The 16,881-nt window shown below is 42.6% G+C and overlaps 1 long non-coding RNA gene across 1 annotated transcript; it reads right to left on the reverse strand.

The window, feature by feature from the left end:
* Positions 1 to 5,121: 5,121 nt before the first annotated feature.
* LOC139030923 (uncharacterized) lies at positions 5,122 to 7,470 on the reverse strand. The gene is made up of 2 exons (XR_011483365.1): positions 6,981 to 7,470; positions 5,122 to 5,559 (listed from the first exon to the last, which is right to left on the reverse strand). It is a non-coding gene; the product is annotated as an uncharacterized lncRNA (long non-coding RNA).
* Between the last annotated feature and the right edge of the window lie 9,411 nt (positions 7,471 to 16,881).

Genomic DNA, 16,881 nt, shown 5'->3' on the forward strand with positions numbered 1-16,881 from the left:
GGTTGCCATTTCCTTCTCCAGGGGACCTTCCTGACCCAGGGATTGAACCTATTGTCTTCTGCACTGCAGGTGGATTCTTTATCACTGAAATAACTCTGTTCTTTTAGGAAGTTACATTGCTAGCTTCAGAAGAAAGAGGGGGAAAAAGATCTTTAGGGTTGAGCACACGAGCCTATCATTGAGGCGGTCTGGTTAATGTGTAATGCAAATGCACACTGCACATTAGGGAGGAAGGGAGGAGCCCCAAACAGACACCCAGAGAGACACACAAAAACTATGTTTAATTTTTATGAGAATTTTCTTGTCCTGCCTTAAAATATAAATTTTATTTAGTCACTGCTAAGCGGACTCCTGGGTGGTTAGAGTGAGCGGCTGTAGTGGTGGTTTTGCCGTTTTACTGGTACCCACCTCCAAGTCTCAACCTTCGCCAAGCTTCCTTGAGACTCACTGCTTTCCCAGTGCAATGCTGGATTCCTTTCTGCCAAGGCAGCGGGGCTGCCTCTTTCTCTCTCCCCAGCTCAGAGCGTGTCCTGCATCTGGATGCCCTGACATCAGGGATGGAGGGGGCCCCCCTGGTGAGAGTGTGCTGGGGAGCAGAGCTTGCAATGCACTTGCATCAGAAAACTGGGGTTTGACTCCTGCACTCTGCCTCCTCCGCTGGTATCTTGTAAGATGTTGTGAGAACAAGATGAGAAGTTATGTAAGTGCTTAGTACCATAGTGGGTCAAGTCACCTTGTGTCACTGTCACTGTGATTTTGAAGAAACCACTTAACCTTTCAGGGCCTCAACATCCTCATCTAAAAAAGGAAGGGGTGGGGTCAAGTTAACTTCTGAGGTGGAACTTCTAAAGTCAGAACTTCTAAGGTAGGATTTGGTTAACTTCAGGGTCAGCTTTCAAAGACTACTTGGTTTTTACAACTGTGTGTGTGTGTGTGTGTGAGTGCACACGCATGCACATGCTAAATCATGTCTGACTCTTTGCAATCCCATGGACTGTAGGCCGCTAGGCTTCTCTGTCTATGGAATTTTCCAGGCAAGACTACTGGAGTGGGTTGCCATTTCTAACTCCAGAGGATCTTCCCTACCCAAGGATCGAACCCAGATCTCTTGAATCTTCTGCACTGGCAGCCAAACTCTTCACCGTTGTGCAACCCGGGAAACTGCAAAATGGAGTAGTTATAATTCCTTACAAGATTATGGTGCAAATGACATATTTTGGGAAATCCTCGCAAACTATAAATCAGATTAAGCCCGTGGTGGGTTTGGCCAGTCGGTTGGAAGAATGGTGGGCAGGTGGGACAGACACGAGGCTGTAGGGACTGCTGAGTCTGAGGGCCTACGCCACACGAGGACTGCTCAGGCCATCTGTGAGTGAGGCCTGTTTTCTGTTTCTCTGTAGGGACATGCAGAAGGTGGCAGCTGCCCAGAACCCTCTCTGGCAGTGGGGGATCAAGATCAATTGCCACAATGAGGGGAACAGAGGAAGCTTGTCATTCCTCCAAAAACAGACTAATTTTCCTTTCTCAGAGGGCTCAAGGGGCCAAAGTAGAGGTGATAATTATTGTAGGTTGGAGAAGGAAATGGCACCCCGCTCCAGTACTCTTGCCTGGAAAATCCCATAGATGGAGGAGCCTGGTAGGCTGCAGTCCATGGGGTCTTGAAGAGTTGGACATGACTGGATGACTTCACTTTCACTTTTCACTTTTCTGCATTGGAGAAGGAAATGGCAACCCACTCCAGTGTTCTTGCCTGGAGAATCCCAGGGATGGAGGAGCCTGGCGGGCTGCCGTCTATCGGGTCGCACAGAGTCAGACATGACTGATGTGACTTAGCAGCAGCAGCATAGAGAGGTTGCCCTCAAAACTCTAACAGGCCAAATTCTCAGCATGAGGATTAAAAGGTCTGAGACAATCAGAGATAAATTCTAATGGCTCTCTGATAAATTCTTAGAGAGTGCTGTCTGATTGGTCAACTTCTGGCTGTAATGCCCATCAACCACGTGGCATGCAACAAACTCTTTACCTTCAAAGAAAATAGTGGTAATGAGACTACTTAACAGTATTACTAGTGATAATGATGATAATGGTAGATTCTTACAGCTACTGTTCTAAGGGCTTTACATATATTACCATTTAAATCCTAACAACAATATTTAATAGTTAGGTATTATCACTCTCAGTTCCTAGTACAGAGTGCCAAAGCCCAAAGAGATTATAGAAAGTGCCTCAGTTTTCCGGGAAAGACCAGCAGAACTTACCTTGAAGTTTTAAGTAGGAGTAGGGCAAGAAATGGTGCTGCCATCCCCCAGATGACAGACTTTGTATAGGAGTTGTCATCTGGGTTCCCTTCCCTGCTGGTGACCATAAGTTTGTTTTCTATGTCTGTGATTCTATTTCTGTTTTGTAAATAAGCTCATTTGTAACATCTTTTTTTTTTTTTTTTTTTAGTTTCTGCATATAAGCATTATCATGGTATTTGTCTTTCTCTGACTTACTTTACACAATAGGACGATCTCTAGATCCATTTGCGTCATTGCAAATGGTATTATTTCATTCTTTATGACTGAGTAATATTCTATTGTAATATTCCATTCCCTTCTCCAGGGCATCTTCCTAACCCTGGTCTCCTGAATTACAGGCAGATTCTATACCATCTAAGCCACCAGAGAAGATACCAATATTCTATTGTATACATGTACCCTTTATCCACTTATCTATTGATGGACGTTTAGATTGCTTTCATGTCCTGGCTATTGTAAACAGTGCTGCAATGACAGTGGGGTGCATATATCTCTTTGAATTATTGCTTCCTCTGGATATATGCCCAGGAGTGGGATAGCAGGATCATATGGTAGCTCTGTTTTTAGTTTCTTAAGAAACTTCCATACTGTTCTCCATACAGTTGTACCAATTTACATTCCCACCAACAGTGTAGGAGGGTTCCCTTTTCTAAACACCCTCTCTAGCATTTATTGTTTGTAGATTTTTTTTTTATGATGGCCATTTTGACTGATGTGAGCTGATAGATACCTCATTGAAGTTTTGACTTGCATTTATCTAATAATTAGTGTTGTTGAGCATCTTTTCATGTGCTTTATGGCCATCTGTATATCTTCTTTGGAGAAATGTCTCTTTAAATTTTCTACCTATTTTTTGATTGGGTTGTTTGTTTTTTGATATTGAGCAGCATGTTGGTATGTTTTGGAGATTAATCCCTTGTCAGTTGTTTTGTTTGCAAATATTTTTCCCATTCTGTGGGTTGACTTTTCATTTTATTTATGGTTTCCTTTCCTGTGCAAAAGCTTTTTAAGTCTAATTAGGTCCCATTTGCTACTTTTGCTTTTTATTTTCATTCATTATCCTATTTTATTTTCATTACTCTAGTTGGATCAAAAAAGATCTTGTTATGGTTTATGTCAATGAGTGTTCTGCTTATGTTTTCCTCTAAGAGTTTTATAGTATTCGGCCTTACATTTATATATTTATCCATCTTGAGTTTGCTTTTGTATATGGTGTTAGAAAGTGTTCTGATTTCATTCTTTTACACTGAGCTGTCCAATTTTCCCAGCAACACTTATTTTTGCCATTGTATATTCTTGCCCCTTTTGTCATAGATTAGGTGACTGTAGGTTCTTGGATTTATCTCTGGATTTTCTATCCTAAACAGCCTCTATGTCTTACCAGCTTTGTTGTCTGAGGCCAAATTCTTCCCTTCTCTCCACTGTGGTTTCCTCATCTATAAGAGGGAGTAAATTATTTCTTCACAGGGTGATGATAAAATACCATTGAAACAATGGACCTAAAAGTTCTTTGTAAAGAGTAAATTCCCATAAAAAAAAAGGTATTCTCAGTTCTTAGGGGAAAAACTTTTTACTTTTTTATCACCAAATAAATCCTAGTTCACATCATGATCATTCACATTCATGATAATAAGAAGAGAAAGAGGCAATTTCTTCATGCAGAGACAGCAGTTAACACTTTAATACAGATCCTTTGAGATCTTTCATTGCTTCCTTGGTAGCTCAGCTGGTAAAGAATCCACCTGCAACGCCAATGACCCTGGTTCGATTCCTGGGTTGGAAAAGTCCCCTGGAGAAGAGAATGGCTACCCACTCCAGTATTCTGGCCTGGAGAATTCCATGGACTGTATAGTCCATGGGGTTGCAAAGAGTCGGACAGACTGTGTGATTTTCACTTTCACTTTTCATTAAAATGAAAGGTACTCCTGTTACTGTGATCATAATTTTGTAAAAATAAGTGCTAATGAGGTAGAGAAAGGGAGGAGTTTGAGGGCCATTTGACCATGTGGGACAGGGCTCTGGGGGTGGGCCCAGTGGACACATCCTTTCAGAAGCCCCACTCTGGCAGTGAATTGAATAGTCAGATAAAGCATTTAGTCAATTAAAGTAGGGAAACAGTGAACATGGAAAACACTGATTTCATTAAAGTAAGACTTTTCTTAAAAAAGAAGAAAACATAAAACATAACTTAATTTAACAATATTTTGAAGGAATGAGCCTTCTTCTTTAAGTACGTAATGGCTGATGGAAATTCTGCGTGGAATTTTTAAAAAGTAGAAGTTGACACAAGGTCACTGGTTTCCAGTCCCAACATCTTTAAAGAAGGGCGAGAACTCAGAAAGAGTTGGGAAGCAACCTGAGTTCAGAATTCTTCTAGATTGAACAAAATTTCCCCAATTTTTTATATTTGTCTTGCACATGCCAAACTCTCAGGTTTTGCTTTTGTTTTGTTTTTTTTTAAGCTACTTTCCAGTTATTCTGTTTATTAGAAGTATTCAGTTTAGATTTTGCACAATAGCAATTCTTTTCCTCACTCATATTTCCTTGGTTTATGTAGTTATAAAAACAAGCACAACTGGCCAAACTAGTTTGTGGACAAACACATCTACCTCTTGGTGAACCTGAACCGTGGGGGCAGAAAAGGCCTTGAGTCCTGCCTTCTGGACATAAGCATTTGCTTTACCATTACACAGAATGTTTAACTGGGAGCAATCAATCAGTTAATCCAGCTTTGAAGGTTTCTAATACGCTATAAATACAGAAAAACAATTGTGTCCAGGAGAATGCTTTTGCTACAGGTAACAGAAATCCAGACTCAAGCTGTTTTTGTTTTTGTTTAATAAGGAGATCATTATCTCAAATAATAGGAAAGTTAGAAATAAGATGGGTTTCAAGGCTGGGGGATTCAGAGGTTTCGTGGTGTCAAGGGGGCCCCACATTATCTCCACTTCCCTGGACTGCTATTCACAGGATTGGCTTCATCTTGCAACTCTGGCCAGGAGCTGGGGCTTCAGGTGTCCTGTCTCTTGCTAACTGGGACTGAGGAACAGTGGGCATCCATCCAGGAATCAGGTCCTTCCCCTCCATCTTATTGGCCCAACTGGGGCCCCTATGCCCACCTTGGGACTTCTTAATAACCACCATCAGAGGACTGGTCTGTGCTGGTTGGTCTGAATGTCAGCATCCACTGCTGGAGCAGCAGGTGTGTTCATTCCTGTGAGTGCCAGCAGCTGGGTGAGCACCTGAACGAAACTGGATTCTAGGAGGGAAGAGAAAAGCGAAACAGATGCTGGGAGAGGTGTAGTCACTCCTACAGGAGGCTTCCCTACTTCACAGTGTGGCCTCGGACTGGCTCTGTTTCCTGAGACGCCACAAATGTACACCCCTGAGGCATCTTTGCCCCTGGTCAAAAGTCCTCCCATGGTATCGTCCACAGTTAGCGATTCTGAGCAGCTAAAAGTGACAAGATGAAAGCATAGGAACTGGTCTCACTGGAACTCATGTCCGAACACCTGCAGGGTGCTCCCAGTGCCCACCGCCTGCCCACACGCCCCTTGGTGGTTCACCGTCCCCTCAACAGGAAGCTGTTCGAGGCTTCTCACCCCTTGAACACCAACACCTGCTTCCTCCCCTCCTCATACCCTGCTGACACCATTTTCTCAGACTTCACTGTGCAAACAGCAGCTGCCAGACTGCTCCTTGCTCAACTGTACCCTTTGCCTCTGGCCAGGGTCACAGGGCTGCCTGCCCTGTGCTCACAGCAGGTGACCCAGCCCCTCTGCCTCGACCTGCGCCCCAGTGCCCTTCCCATCCCCCCTTTGTAGGCCACCAGCCCCTCTCTCCAACTCTAGGGGCCTACAAATGTGCCACAAGCTCATATGTTAAAAATGAAGCAGAAAATCTCTTCCTTGGGCCCACAAATGTGCCACAAACTCATATGTTAAAAATGAAGCAGAAAATCTCTTCCTTGACCTTCTTCCTGCTCATGCCTAGTTCTTTTTTCCCCCCACAAAGAAAACTCTTTTAAAGTGTGGTCTAGAGTCCCTTTCTGGGCCCTGTCAGTTCTCATCCCCTCAGCTCACCAAACTTGAACTTTTCACCTCATTGTCAGGCCCCAGAAGCAGCTCTAATCCAAGTAATCAAAGGCCTTGGCTTTTGCCAGGTCCAGGAGCCTGCTGCTTTTGTCTGACTTGACCCCCTCAGCACTTTCTTCATCCTGCCACATTCCTCTCTCGGCTTCTAGAGCACGCTCTCTCCAGGGTGGGTTTTCTGGGTGGCTTTCCATGGGCTTCCCTGCTGGCTCAGCCAGTAAAGAATCTACCTGATCCCTGAGTGGGGAAGATCCCCTGGAGAAAGGAATGGCTACCCACTCCAGTATTCTTGTGTGGAGAATCCCAGGAACAGAAGAGGCTGTCCGTGGGAGACACGACTGAGCCAGTTTTCTCCTCCCTTACTGCCTCTCCCTCTTCCTTGCCTTCCCCGCTGTCCTCCTTCCACAATCTTGGGCCCTCAAGTATCTGTTCACCCGCTGTTTAAAGGTGATCGGCAGGCCCGGATCTCCCTCTGGCCCTGGTGCCCACCGGCGGCTTGCCCGCTCCTACTGGAGTGTCTCATAGCAGCTTCAACCCAATATGCCCCCCTCAGAACGTTTGATTGCTCCCCACCCTCTGTCCCTCAAACCTGCTTCTCCTCGGATCTTCAACCCCTAGGTTGACCATCTACACAACTGATCCAGTCTTAACTTGGGTGTCATTCTTGGTTCCTCTTGCCCCATGATGCTCCTTTCACAAACGCCATCAAAAAGTCCTGTCATCTCTTCCCCAGGACAGCGTCAGTCCATCTGCTTTTCTCCATCTCTAGCGGCAGTCATCTCACAGAACCACAGTGATCATTGGACCCTGATTCTCCTCGTGCCTACTATACAGGGGCCAGAGCAAGCTTCTAAAAATATTAAATCAGGTCATCTCACTCCCCTGTATAAAACCCTTCAGTGGCTTCCTGTTGTGGGCAGAACCAAGTCTAGAAACCTTATCATGGCCTAAGTGGCCTGAACTGATCTCATCCTGACCTCTCTCTGCCTTACCTCTTCTGGTGAAACTCAGCTCTAGGCACCCAGGCCTTATCTTGTGGTGAAAACGCAGACTTGCTCCCACCCAGGGCCCTTCAGCTTGCTCTGCTGTCTGACTTTTGTCTGACTTGGTGTCACTCAAGTCTCTGCTTAAAGGTCGCCTTCACAGATGCCTTCCCTGACCAGAGAGCAGAAGTGAGCCCCTGTCCCCCATCACCCTCTACCCTTAACCCATTCTATTTTTGTTCTAGAATGTATCACTACTGAAATTATCTTTTCACTTGTTTGTTTTCTCTTTCTCATTCATACTAGACTGTTGCCATCAGAAAGCAGAATATTTTATCTTATTTACTGTGGTGGCTGCTGCACCTAAAACAATAGTAGAAGCAAATGTGAAGTCGCTCAGTCATGTCTGACTCTTTGCAAGCCCATGGACTGCAGCCTACCAGGCTCCTCCATCCTTGGGATTTTCCGGGCAAGGGTACTGGAGTAGGTTGCCATTTCCTTCTCCAGGGGATCTTCCCAACCCAGGGATCAAACCCAGGTCTCCCGCACTGTAGGCAGATACTTTACTGTCTGAGTCACCAGGAAAGCCCAGAAAAGTAGGAGCAAATAGTAATAATAATTTAGTGAATGAATAGCTCTGCTTGTCTGACTTAAAACTTACTTTACAAAAGGAATAACCACCTCGGAATGATCAATAGAGGTCACGGGACAAATAACCCATTCTTTTTTCAGCTACAACTTAATCTACTTAGCATATATTTATTGCCAGATCATGTGCTAAGCACTGGAGGAAACCAGATGAAGAAAAACTAAAACCTAATTTCAAGAGTTCAGAGGTTAAGGAGTGGTGACAGATTAAATTTAGAAAGTTGCAGTTTGACAAATACATTGAGAGAGGGAAGCAAAGGATGGTATTGGAACTCAATGGGGAGCATCTAATCCAGAAAGTTGAGATCAAGGAAAGCTTCCTGGAAAAAGTGATTGATTCCTCAGGTGAGTCATAAGGATAAGAGTCAGCCAGATGAAGAAGCAGTGGAAGGTGAGACTGAACAGTCCAGCAAACGGGGCAATAGAAGCACAGGAGCCTTGGGAAGGCATGAGGGAAGGGCAACGAGCTTAGAAGAAATGGAGATTGAGTTCAAGGAGGGGAGGAGGACGGCCTGCAAAGATACCAGACTGGACAGATGAGTGTCCATATTATAGAAGGTCTTGCCACAACCACCACAATGGTGGACATTTATGGAGAGCTTGCTCTGGTGCCAGGAACTGAGTGAAGCATATCACACCATGTTATTTAATCCCCATGACAACCCTGTGAGATAGATGCTGTCACTCTCCTCGTTTGACTGATGGGGAATGATAAGTCACTTTTCTGAGGACACAGAGAGAGAGAGAGAGAGATCAGAGTCCGTGTGGAAGCCCACGGACGCATACTACAAATGCTTTTAAATGCAAGCCCTGGATCTCTTGTGAAATCTCTTGATTTCTCTCTGGTTCTTAGTTTCCTCATCAGTAGAATGGAGCTGATGGCAGTGTCCCTACCACGTGGAGTCTGTGAGGATTCAGTGAGATAATTCATGTACTGAATTAAGACTTACTCACTGCCTAATAAATATGAGCTACTACCATAATGTTTTATTTTCTTTTTGGAAAGACTACTATTTAAACCTGGGGATTTTTCCCTGGGAGCGGAAACAGGACTTGACAGTTCCTGAACTTTGAGGCGCTCTTCTTTCTTTAGGATGGGTGGTTAGTTTACTCTTTTGTAACATACTGTGAATATCTAACTTTGGTCTTTTCTTTTTTTGCCCTAATATCTTTTTAGATCCAGATTGACAGGCATAAATATAGAATTTATGTTTGTAAGAAAGAATTGATGGTTTAATTTTTTTTCTCATAAAGTAATGCATGCACAAGTTAAAAAAATTCTAACAATAGGGTAAAACATAAAATGTAAAATCCTACCTCTTAATCTATACTCTCATATATAGTGTAATTAGAGCTAAACATAATTATAGCTATTATTTCTCTTTTCCCAGAAGTTTGTATGTATATAGGTACATGTATGTAAGTATATGTATAAAAATTTAATCCTTGGAATTCTCACTTTTAATAATATTGTAGTCTACCTTATTTTTTCACTTAAAATAATTTAGTTTTGATGTTCTTTATTGTACCAATTCAGATAAATGTATTGACTTTTTTTAACAAGTTAGTCAGGCTGTGTGGTGTCTTCATTGCTGCGGGGGCTTTTCTCTAGTCGCAGAGAATGGGGGCAGTCTCGAGTTGTGGTATGTGGGCTTCTCATTTCAGTGACTTCTCTTGTGGTGAAGGCGGGCTCTAGGCTGAGCGGGCTTCAGTTGTTGCAGTTCCTGGGCTCCAGAGCACAGGTTCAATAGTTGCTCCATGGCATGTGGGATCTTGCCAGACCAGGGATCAAATCTGTGTCTCCTCCGTTGGCAGGAGATTCTTCACCACTGAGCCAACAAGGGAGCCCAGACAACTGTGTTGATTCTACTGAACAGCCATGTAGGGTTCCACTTTATAGGGCCACTGTAGCATCTTTAACCTTTTCTTGATGGGCATTTAAATTTCATCTAGTTTTCTTACTATTACAAGCAATATTATTAGGCTGTCTCTGTACTATATATATTTGCCTCTGTGCCCAAGTGTTTCTGTGGGAAATATTCCTAGAAGGGAAATTGCTAAGTTAAAGAAAATGCACTTTTAAATTTTTAATATTTATTGCCAAATTGCTTTCAAAGAATTTATAGCAATTTACATTCCATTAGCAACATGTGAGAGTTCATGTTTCCCATACTCTTGAGTATGAGCAAAGTTTTATTTTTGCAAGTAAATAAGTAAAAATGTATCTTGTTTCAACCTACATTTCTTTGATTATTTAAAAAGCTGGGAAAATGTTTTTATATGTTTGCTATCTATTTGCTTTTTTTTGCTGCACACTGTCTGCTTTTTGACTATTTTTCCAGTGGATCGTTTTTTTTTTTCTTGCTAATTCTTAAATCTTTTTGTATTAGTAAAGAAATTAATCCCCTTCCTTAGTTTTAGAAATTGAAATTTTTTTTTTCTATCCTGCGGTTTATCACTTGATTTTGTGTATGGTATTCTTTGTCTTGCAAATTTGTGTAAATTTCTTGATCTTATCTTATATGACTATTGACCTTCCCCAGTTCAAAATTATGAAAAAATTTTTTGAAAAAAAAATTACCAGTGAATTTTCTAGTATTGTAATTATTTGTCTTACTTGATAATTACTGACCTACAGAGACATTATTTGGGTATAAGAAGTGAAGTACATCAGCACTTTTTTCCTAATGGCTTGTTTGTCACAACATTTCTGAATTATTCATATTCTCCCATTGACCTAAAATACCAATATATTTATATTCTAAATTCTCAAAAGTATATGGGTTTTGAGAGAGTCATTTCCTAGGCAGGTTGATAAGAAGTCTAGGGGTCCCCAAGGAGAGAGGGGTCTGGAATTCTCAAGGAGGAAGAAAGGACAAACTTTTTTTGTCCCTCTACATTCCTTAGGATTATATAACAATAATGTATCCTGCTTGAGGACAGTCTCTGGAAAAAACCTTCTGGCTAATCCTGTTATTTTAAGGTGTAAATTATGGGAGTAGGTCTAGTGAGGTCTTTACAACCTCCAGACATTCTTTTGATTCACTGTAATAACTAATTAGAGAGTATATAATTCCATTGCTAACGCTAGCAAGAGGGTACTCTTTCTGCCCCCTTCTGATGCCTATGTCAGAAGCTTTCTTTCTCTCTTTTCAGTTCAGTTCAGTTCAGTTCAGTTGCTCAGTCATGTCTGACTCTTTGCGACCCCATGAATTGCAGCACGCCAGGCCTCCCTGTCCATCACTAACTCCTGGAGTTTACTCAAACCCATGCCCAATGAGTTGCTGATGCCATCCAACCATCTCATCCTCTGTCGTCCCCTTCTCCTCTTGCCCCCAATCCCTCCCAGCATCAGGGTCTTTTCCAATGAGTCGACTCTTCGCATCAGGTGGCCAAAGTATTGGAGTTTCAGCTTCAGCATCAGTCCTTCCAATAAACACCCAGGACTGATCTCCTTTAGGATGGACTGGTTGGATCTCCTTGCAGTCCAAGGGACTCTCAAGAGTCTTCTCCAACACCACAGTTCAAAAGCATCAATTCTTCGGTGCTCAGCTATCTTCACAGTCAAATTAAAAGACGCTTATTCCTTGGAAGGAAAGTTATGACCAACCTAGATAGCATATTAAAAAGCAGAGACATTATTTTGCCAACAATGGTCTGTCTAGTCAAGGTTATCTCCTTTATACTTTAATAAAACTTTATTACACAAAAACTCTGAGCAATCAAGCCTCGTCTCTGGCCCCAGATTGAATTCTTCTCCTCCGGAGGCCAAGAATCCCGGTGTCTTTGCATGTTCAACAACAACATTTCAGTTTCTCTGTGGATCTCTCTTCTCCACTAACACTTTTTTATTTCCTGTACTTTCTCTGTAATGTCTGTTTTCCCATAATTTATCTATGTATAAATGCCTTAATGTTGGGTAAAATTAGTTCTCTTTCATTTTTCTGTTTATGGTTGTAATGACAATTCTCACTCCTTTATTATTCCATATTAGCTTTGTGTCATTTTGTCAGATTCTCCAAAAAATCCTACTAGTAGTTGGATTAGAATTACAGTTGCTTCAAGGAAAGTAAGCCATGTTGTTTCATTTACCCCATTTTTTTTTTAATGTTCCTGCATTAATCAGGATGAGATGGACCATGCTGCAAGAATAGTTAAATCTCTAAATCTCAGTGGGTTAATTCTATAAAATTTTGTTTCTCACTCATACAAATTTCAGTGCAGATCAGCTGCTCTCCAGAATAGGTCCTCCCTGTAGCAGCTCCACTGTCCAAGATATTTTGATTTTACAGCTTTGTTCTCTCAAGAGGGGCCTCCATGGACTATGGAAGAGACATTTAATGTCAACAGTTATGCATGTTCTCACTCGAATTTCCAGCCCCCTTGTAGTCAGTGGGGCCATATGACTCTGGCCAATGGGAAAAGCTGAATTTTTCTGTGTGATCTCGTCCCTTGTTGGCTGTAGCTGAGGTCATGAGCTGAGATGACACAGCCCAAACAGACACCTTCTCAATAACAGTCACCTAGTAGGAGGCAGCTGCCCTGGAGACTCATCTGGCTCACATCAGAGCTGGGGTGCACATGAAATAACTTTTATTGTATTAAGGTCACTGGGACTCTTAGGGTAAATTGCTACTACAATGAAACAGTTAAGATGGCACTAGCAATAAAGAACCCACCTGCCAATGCAGAAGACAAAAGAGACACTGGTTTGATCCCTGGGTCGGGAAGATCCCCCAGAGGAGGGCATGGCAAGCTACACCAGTATTCTTCTCTGGAAAATCTCATGGACAGAGGAATCTGGCAGGCTACAGTCCACGGGGTCCAAAGAGTAGGACACGACTGAGTGACTGACCAACACCACCACCACAATTAAACAGACAACTCTATCCTGACCAATATAAAAATTAGTACCAAAAGTGATATGCTGCTGAAAAAAAATTATAAAACCCTTAAAACATCTGTTTAGCAATCTGTAGTAACAGCGAGGAATCTGATATCAGAGGTGGGGAGAAGGCGAAACATTTGGTAAAGGTGCTACTTGTGATTACCTTGAAGGCAGGCTGTTTCACTATTGAGCTTGTAGTTCAGGGAGGAGATGATGGAAAACAGAACCTTCATTCTATATGTGGTTGCTACTAGTTGTGTTTGGCTAAGTATTGAAAGAGAGAGAGAGGCAGAAGAGTTGGAGAGGATTGGTGACAAAAAAACAAAGGCATAAAGCTCATATCATAAGTCCCTCAAAGAGAATATTGAATGTTTCCTTGCTCCCAGAAATGTCTGAAAGCAGATGGACTGGACCTACTGTATGCTTGAGAGAATTATGAAGTAGTGACAAAGAAGCATGAATCTGGTCTAAAAGGCCGGAGGCACCAACCTCCATCCTGGGCAGGAAGTGGCTATGTACAGCTGTGTGGAGAGGCAACACCCACCATACCCATTTCAGGTGCGACCGAGGATGTAATAGAACAGGAAAGACTTCTCGGAGGAAGTCCCGTTGCCAAGAAACTCTGGGACTGCCCCACACCCTGGAAATGAACTCCTGATACCGAGTCTGTACAGATGGCCTTGTCACCTGTTAGAGATGCTAAACCAGCATAAGGCAATTGTCTTAAATTTCACTAATCAGATTCAGTTGGATGTTTGAGGCTGAGACTGACATGTTCCTGTTAATCTGAGATGTTTTCTTGTTCTGAAGTAATGAGAACTAAGGGTATTATGGGAGTGGCCACCTCTCATGCATCAAGTTGCTGAGAATTCTGCAGAGAAAGCTGATCTTTAAAAAAAAGAAAGAAAGAAAGAAAGAAAGAAAACGTTTCTCTTGCAGTAGTAGAGATAAGAAGCCATATGTATAGGGGGAGAAGGGAAAGAGAGAGAGAAATATGCTTCTGCCTCAGCCCCTTGGAGCTTTCTAGTCTTCTTGGCTACCTGTGGTTCACATCCCTTTGAGGACCAACTGCATTCCTGTGAATTCCAGAGGATACTAGTTATCTCTTTTTCTTATCTAAGTTTGATTGAATTGGTTTCTATTTCTTAAAATCAACAGAACCTTGACTGAGGAAGTTCCCATACCTTATCACAGCAAAACATCTCCAGGAAGGGACCTCCCCTTCCTTCCTGCTGTATAGGTAGGTTATGGTTGTGGTCACAGCCACGGCAATGAGATTTCTCATCATGGTCAGATTTCAAAGTCATGATGAGGGGAGAAGAGTAGCTGGAAAATTGGCTCAAGCTTCCATGCCCAACTACACTGGCCAATTTTAAGAATCACTTTTTAGTAGCAACACTGAAGAATAGTAATATTAAAATGAAATAGAATGATTCCAATTTTTCTTGGAAGAAGCTGCTCTTTATTTCTGTTGTCCGTTTATTCTCCTGCTCTCTGGAAAGGTTCTTTGCTTTCTTGGTTCCTTCTGCTTTCTTCTCACACCTGCAACAACCCCTCTCCTTTGACACTCTCAGTTGATGACCTCACTTCCTTTTCCACCAAGAAAAAAGAAATAACCAGAAGACAACTGTCTTATCTGTCCAACACCAAATCTGCCAAATAACCAACAACTATACCCATTCTCTCTGCACTCCCTGCCTCTCTCCAGTGCTGTCCTACAGAGAGTTCTGCAATGACAGAGATATCCTGACTCTTTGTTCAATGCAGTAGCCACAACCCACGTGTGGTTATTAAGCACTTGAAATGCAGCAAGAGCAACTAGGAACTGAATTGTACATTCTACTGAATTTTAGTTAATTGAAGTTTAAATAACCACATGTGGCTAGTGGCTGCTGTATAGGACAGTGCAGGTATGGAGAAATCCTTTGAAGGGTTTTTCTATGAAAGGAACAAAGAAATGAAGTGGATAGTCACAGAGGGATGGGGGTCAAAGCCGCACTTTTTAAAAAGGTGGATACGTGATATTTCGGCATGGCTGGTGGAAATGATCCAGTTGTTGTTCAGTTGCTCTGTCATGCTCCACTCCTTGTGACCCCACGGACTGCCGCACACCAGGCTGCCCTGTCCTTCACTATCTCCCAGAGTCTGCTCAAACTCATGTCCATTGAGTCAGTGATGCCACCCAACCATCTCATCCTCTGTCACCCCCTTCTCCTCCTGCCCTCAGTCTTTCTCAGCATCAGGGTCTTTTCCAGTGAGTTGGTTCTTCACATCGAGTGGCCAAAGTATTGTGGCTTCAACTTCAACATCAGTCCTTCCAATGAATATTCAGGGTTGATTTCCTTTAGGATTGACTGGTTGGATCTCCTTGAAGTTCAAGGGACTCTCAAACAATGATGAAGCAGGAGAAAGAAGGGTCAATGAAAAAAGTTGGTCTTAGAAGCAGGCCACTATGTACAGCTGCAGTATCTCACATGGCAGCCACCAGCCACGCACAGCTCTTTAAATGCACATTAATTAGGACTTAATAAAATGGTAAATTTTGTTTTCAGTCACACTAGTCACATTTCAAGTAGCTTCCATATTGGATGTGCTTTCCATCATTGAAGAAAACTCTATTAGACAGTGCTATTCTATACTTTGTCTTCACTTCATGCTATCATTCTCTTTTTCTAATTAAAGATTATTAAAATAAAATATGAGCTTCTCTCATAGCTCAGTTGGTAAAGAATCTGCCTGCAATGCAGGAGACCCAGGTTTGATTCCTGGATCAAAAAGATCCCCTGGAGAAGGAAATGGCAACCCGCTCCAGTATTTCAGGACAGAGGAGCCTGGCAGGCTAGAGTCCATGGGATCACAAGAGTCGGATGACTTAGTGACTAAACCACCACCACCAAAATCAAATATATGTGTGTGTGTGCATAGTTTTAGACAGCCCAAAAGCTCTGAAACCAGCTTCTCATTCTTTTCCACATTTTCTACTCTCCAAGCAATCATGTTCAGTTCTTTCCATGTTTTAAGGAATATTTGTATCTGTAATTCTAAATTTTCTAATATGGTTTCTTTTTTCCCAAGTTTTGGGCATGATCATGATTTGTTTATGGACTATGTGGATTTAGTGTTTCTCAGTACTGCTGGTGGGCTTCCCTGATAGCTCAGTTGGTAAAGAATCCAAGGAGTCCCTGGTTTGATTCCTGGGTCGGGAAGGAATTCTCCCTATCCTGCTGGAGAAGGGATAGGCTACCTGCTCCAGTATTCTTGGGCTTCTCTTGTGGCTCAGCTGGTAAAGAATCCGCCTGCAATGCGGGAGTCCTGGGTTCGATCCCTGGGTTGGGAAGATCCTCTGGAGAAGGGAAAGGCTACCCGCTCCAGTATTCTGGCCTGGAGAATTCCAAGGACTGTATTGTCCAGGGAGTCCCAAAGAGTAGGACACGACTGAGCGACTTTCACTTCAATACTACTAGGTGGCGCTAATGGTAAAGAATCTGCCTGCCAATGCAGGAGATGCAGACTTGGGTTTGATCCCTGGGTTGGGAAGATCCCTTGAAGGAGGAAATGACACCCCACTCCAGTGTTCTTGCTTGGAAAATTCCATGGGCAGAGGAGTCTGGTGGGCTGCAGGCCATGGGGTCACAAAGAGTCAGACACAACTGAGTGACTGAGCAGGGTATTCCTCCCCATCACACTGTACACATGTGTACACTTCCTGTTTCCCTATCTCCCAATAGAGTCAAATAATTTATGGTTAGAACAATATTCAGCATTTTCATTATTAAGAAATACCACTGTTCACCAGTGGTCCATATGATATGTCACGATTATATTTTCTTTCAGATCTTTTTGCTTTCCCTAGAGTTAATGCACTTAAAAATTGGCTTAGTTGTATCAGAATTTATCATCAGTTTGATGCCAGTCTCTTCCCTAGAAGTGTATGTGTTCTTCCCATATGGTCAGATACATCAGTTTCCTCT

This window comes from Odocoileus virginianus, chromosome 24 (genome assembly GCF_023699985.2).
Source record: "Odocoileus virginianus isolate 20LAN1187 ecotype Illinois chromosome 24, Ovbor_1.2, whole genome shotgun sequence".
NCBI classification, from domain to species: Eukaryota; Metazoa; Chordata; class Mammalia; order Artiodactyla; family Cervidae; genus Odocoileus; species Odocoileus virginianus.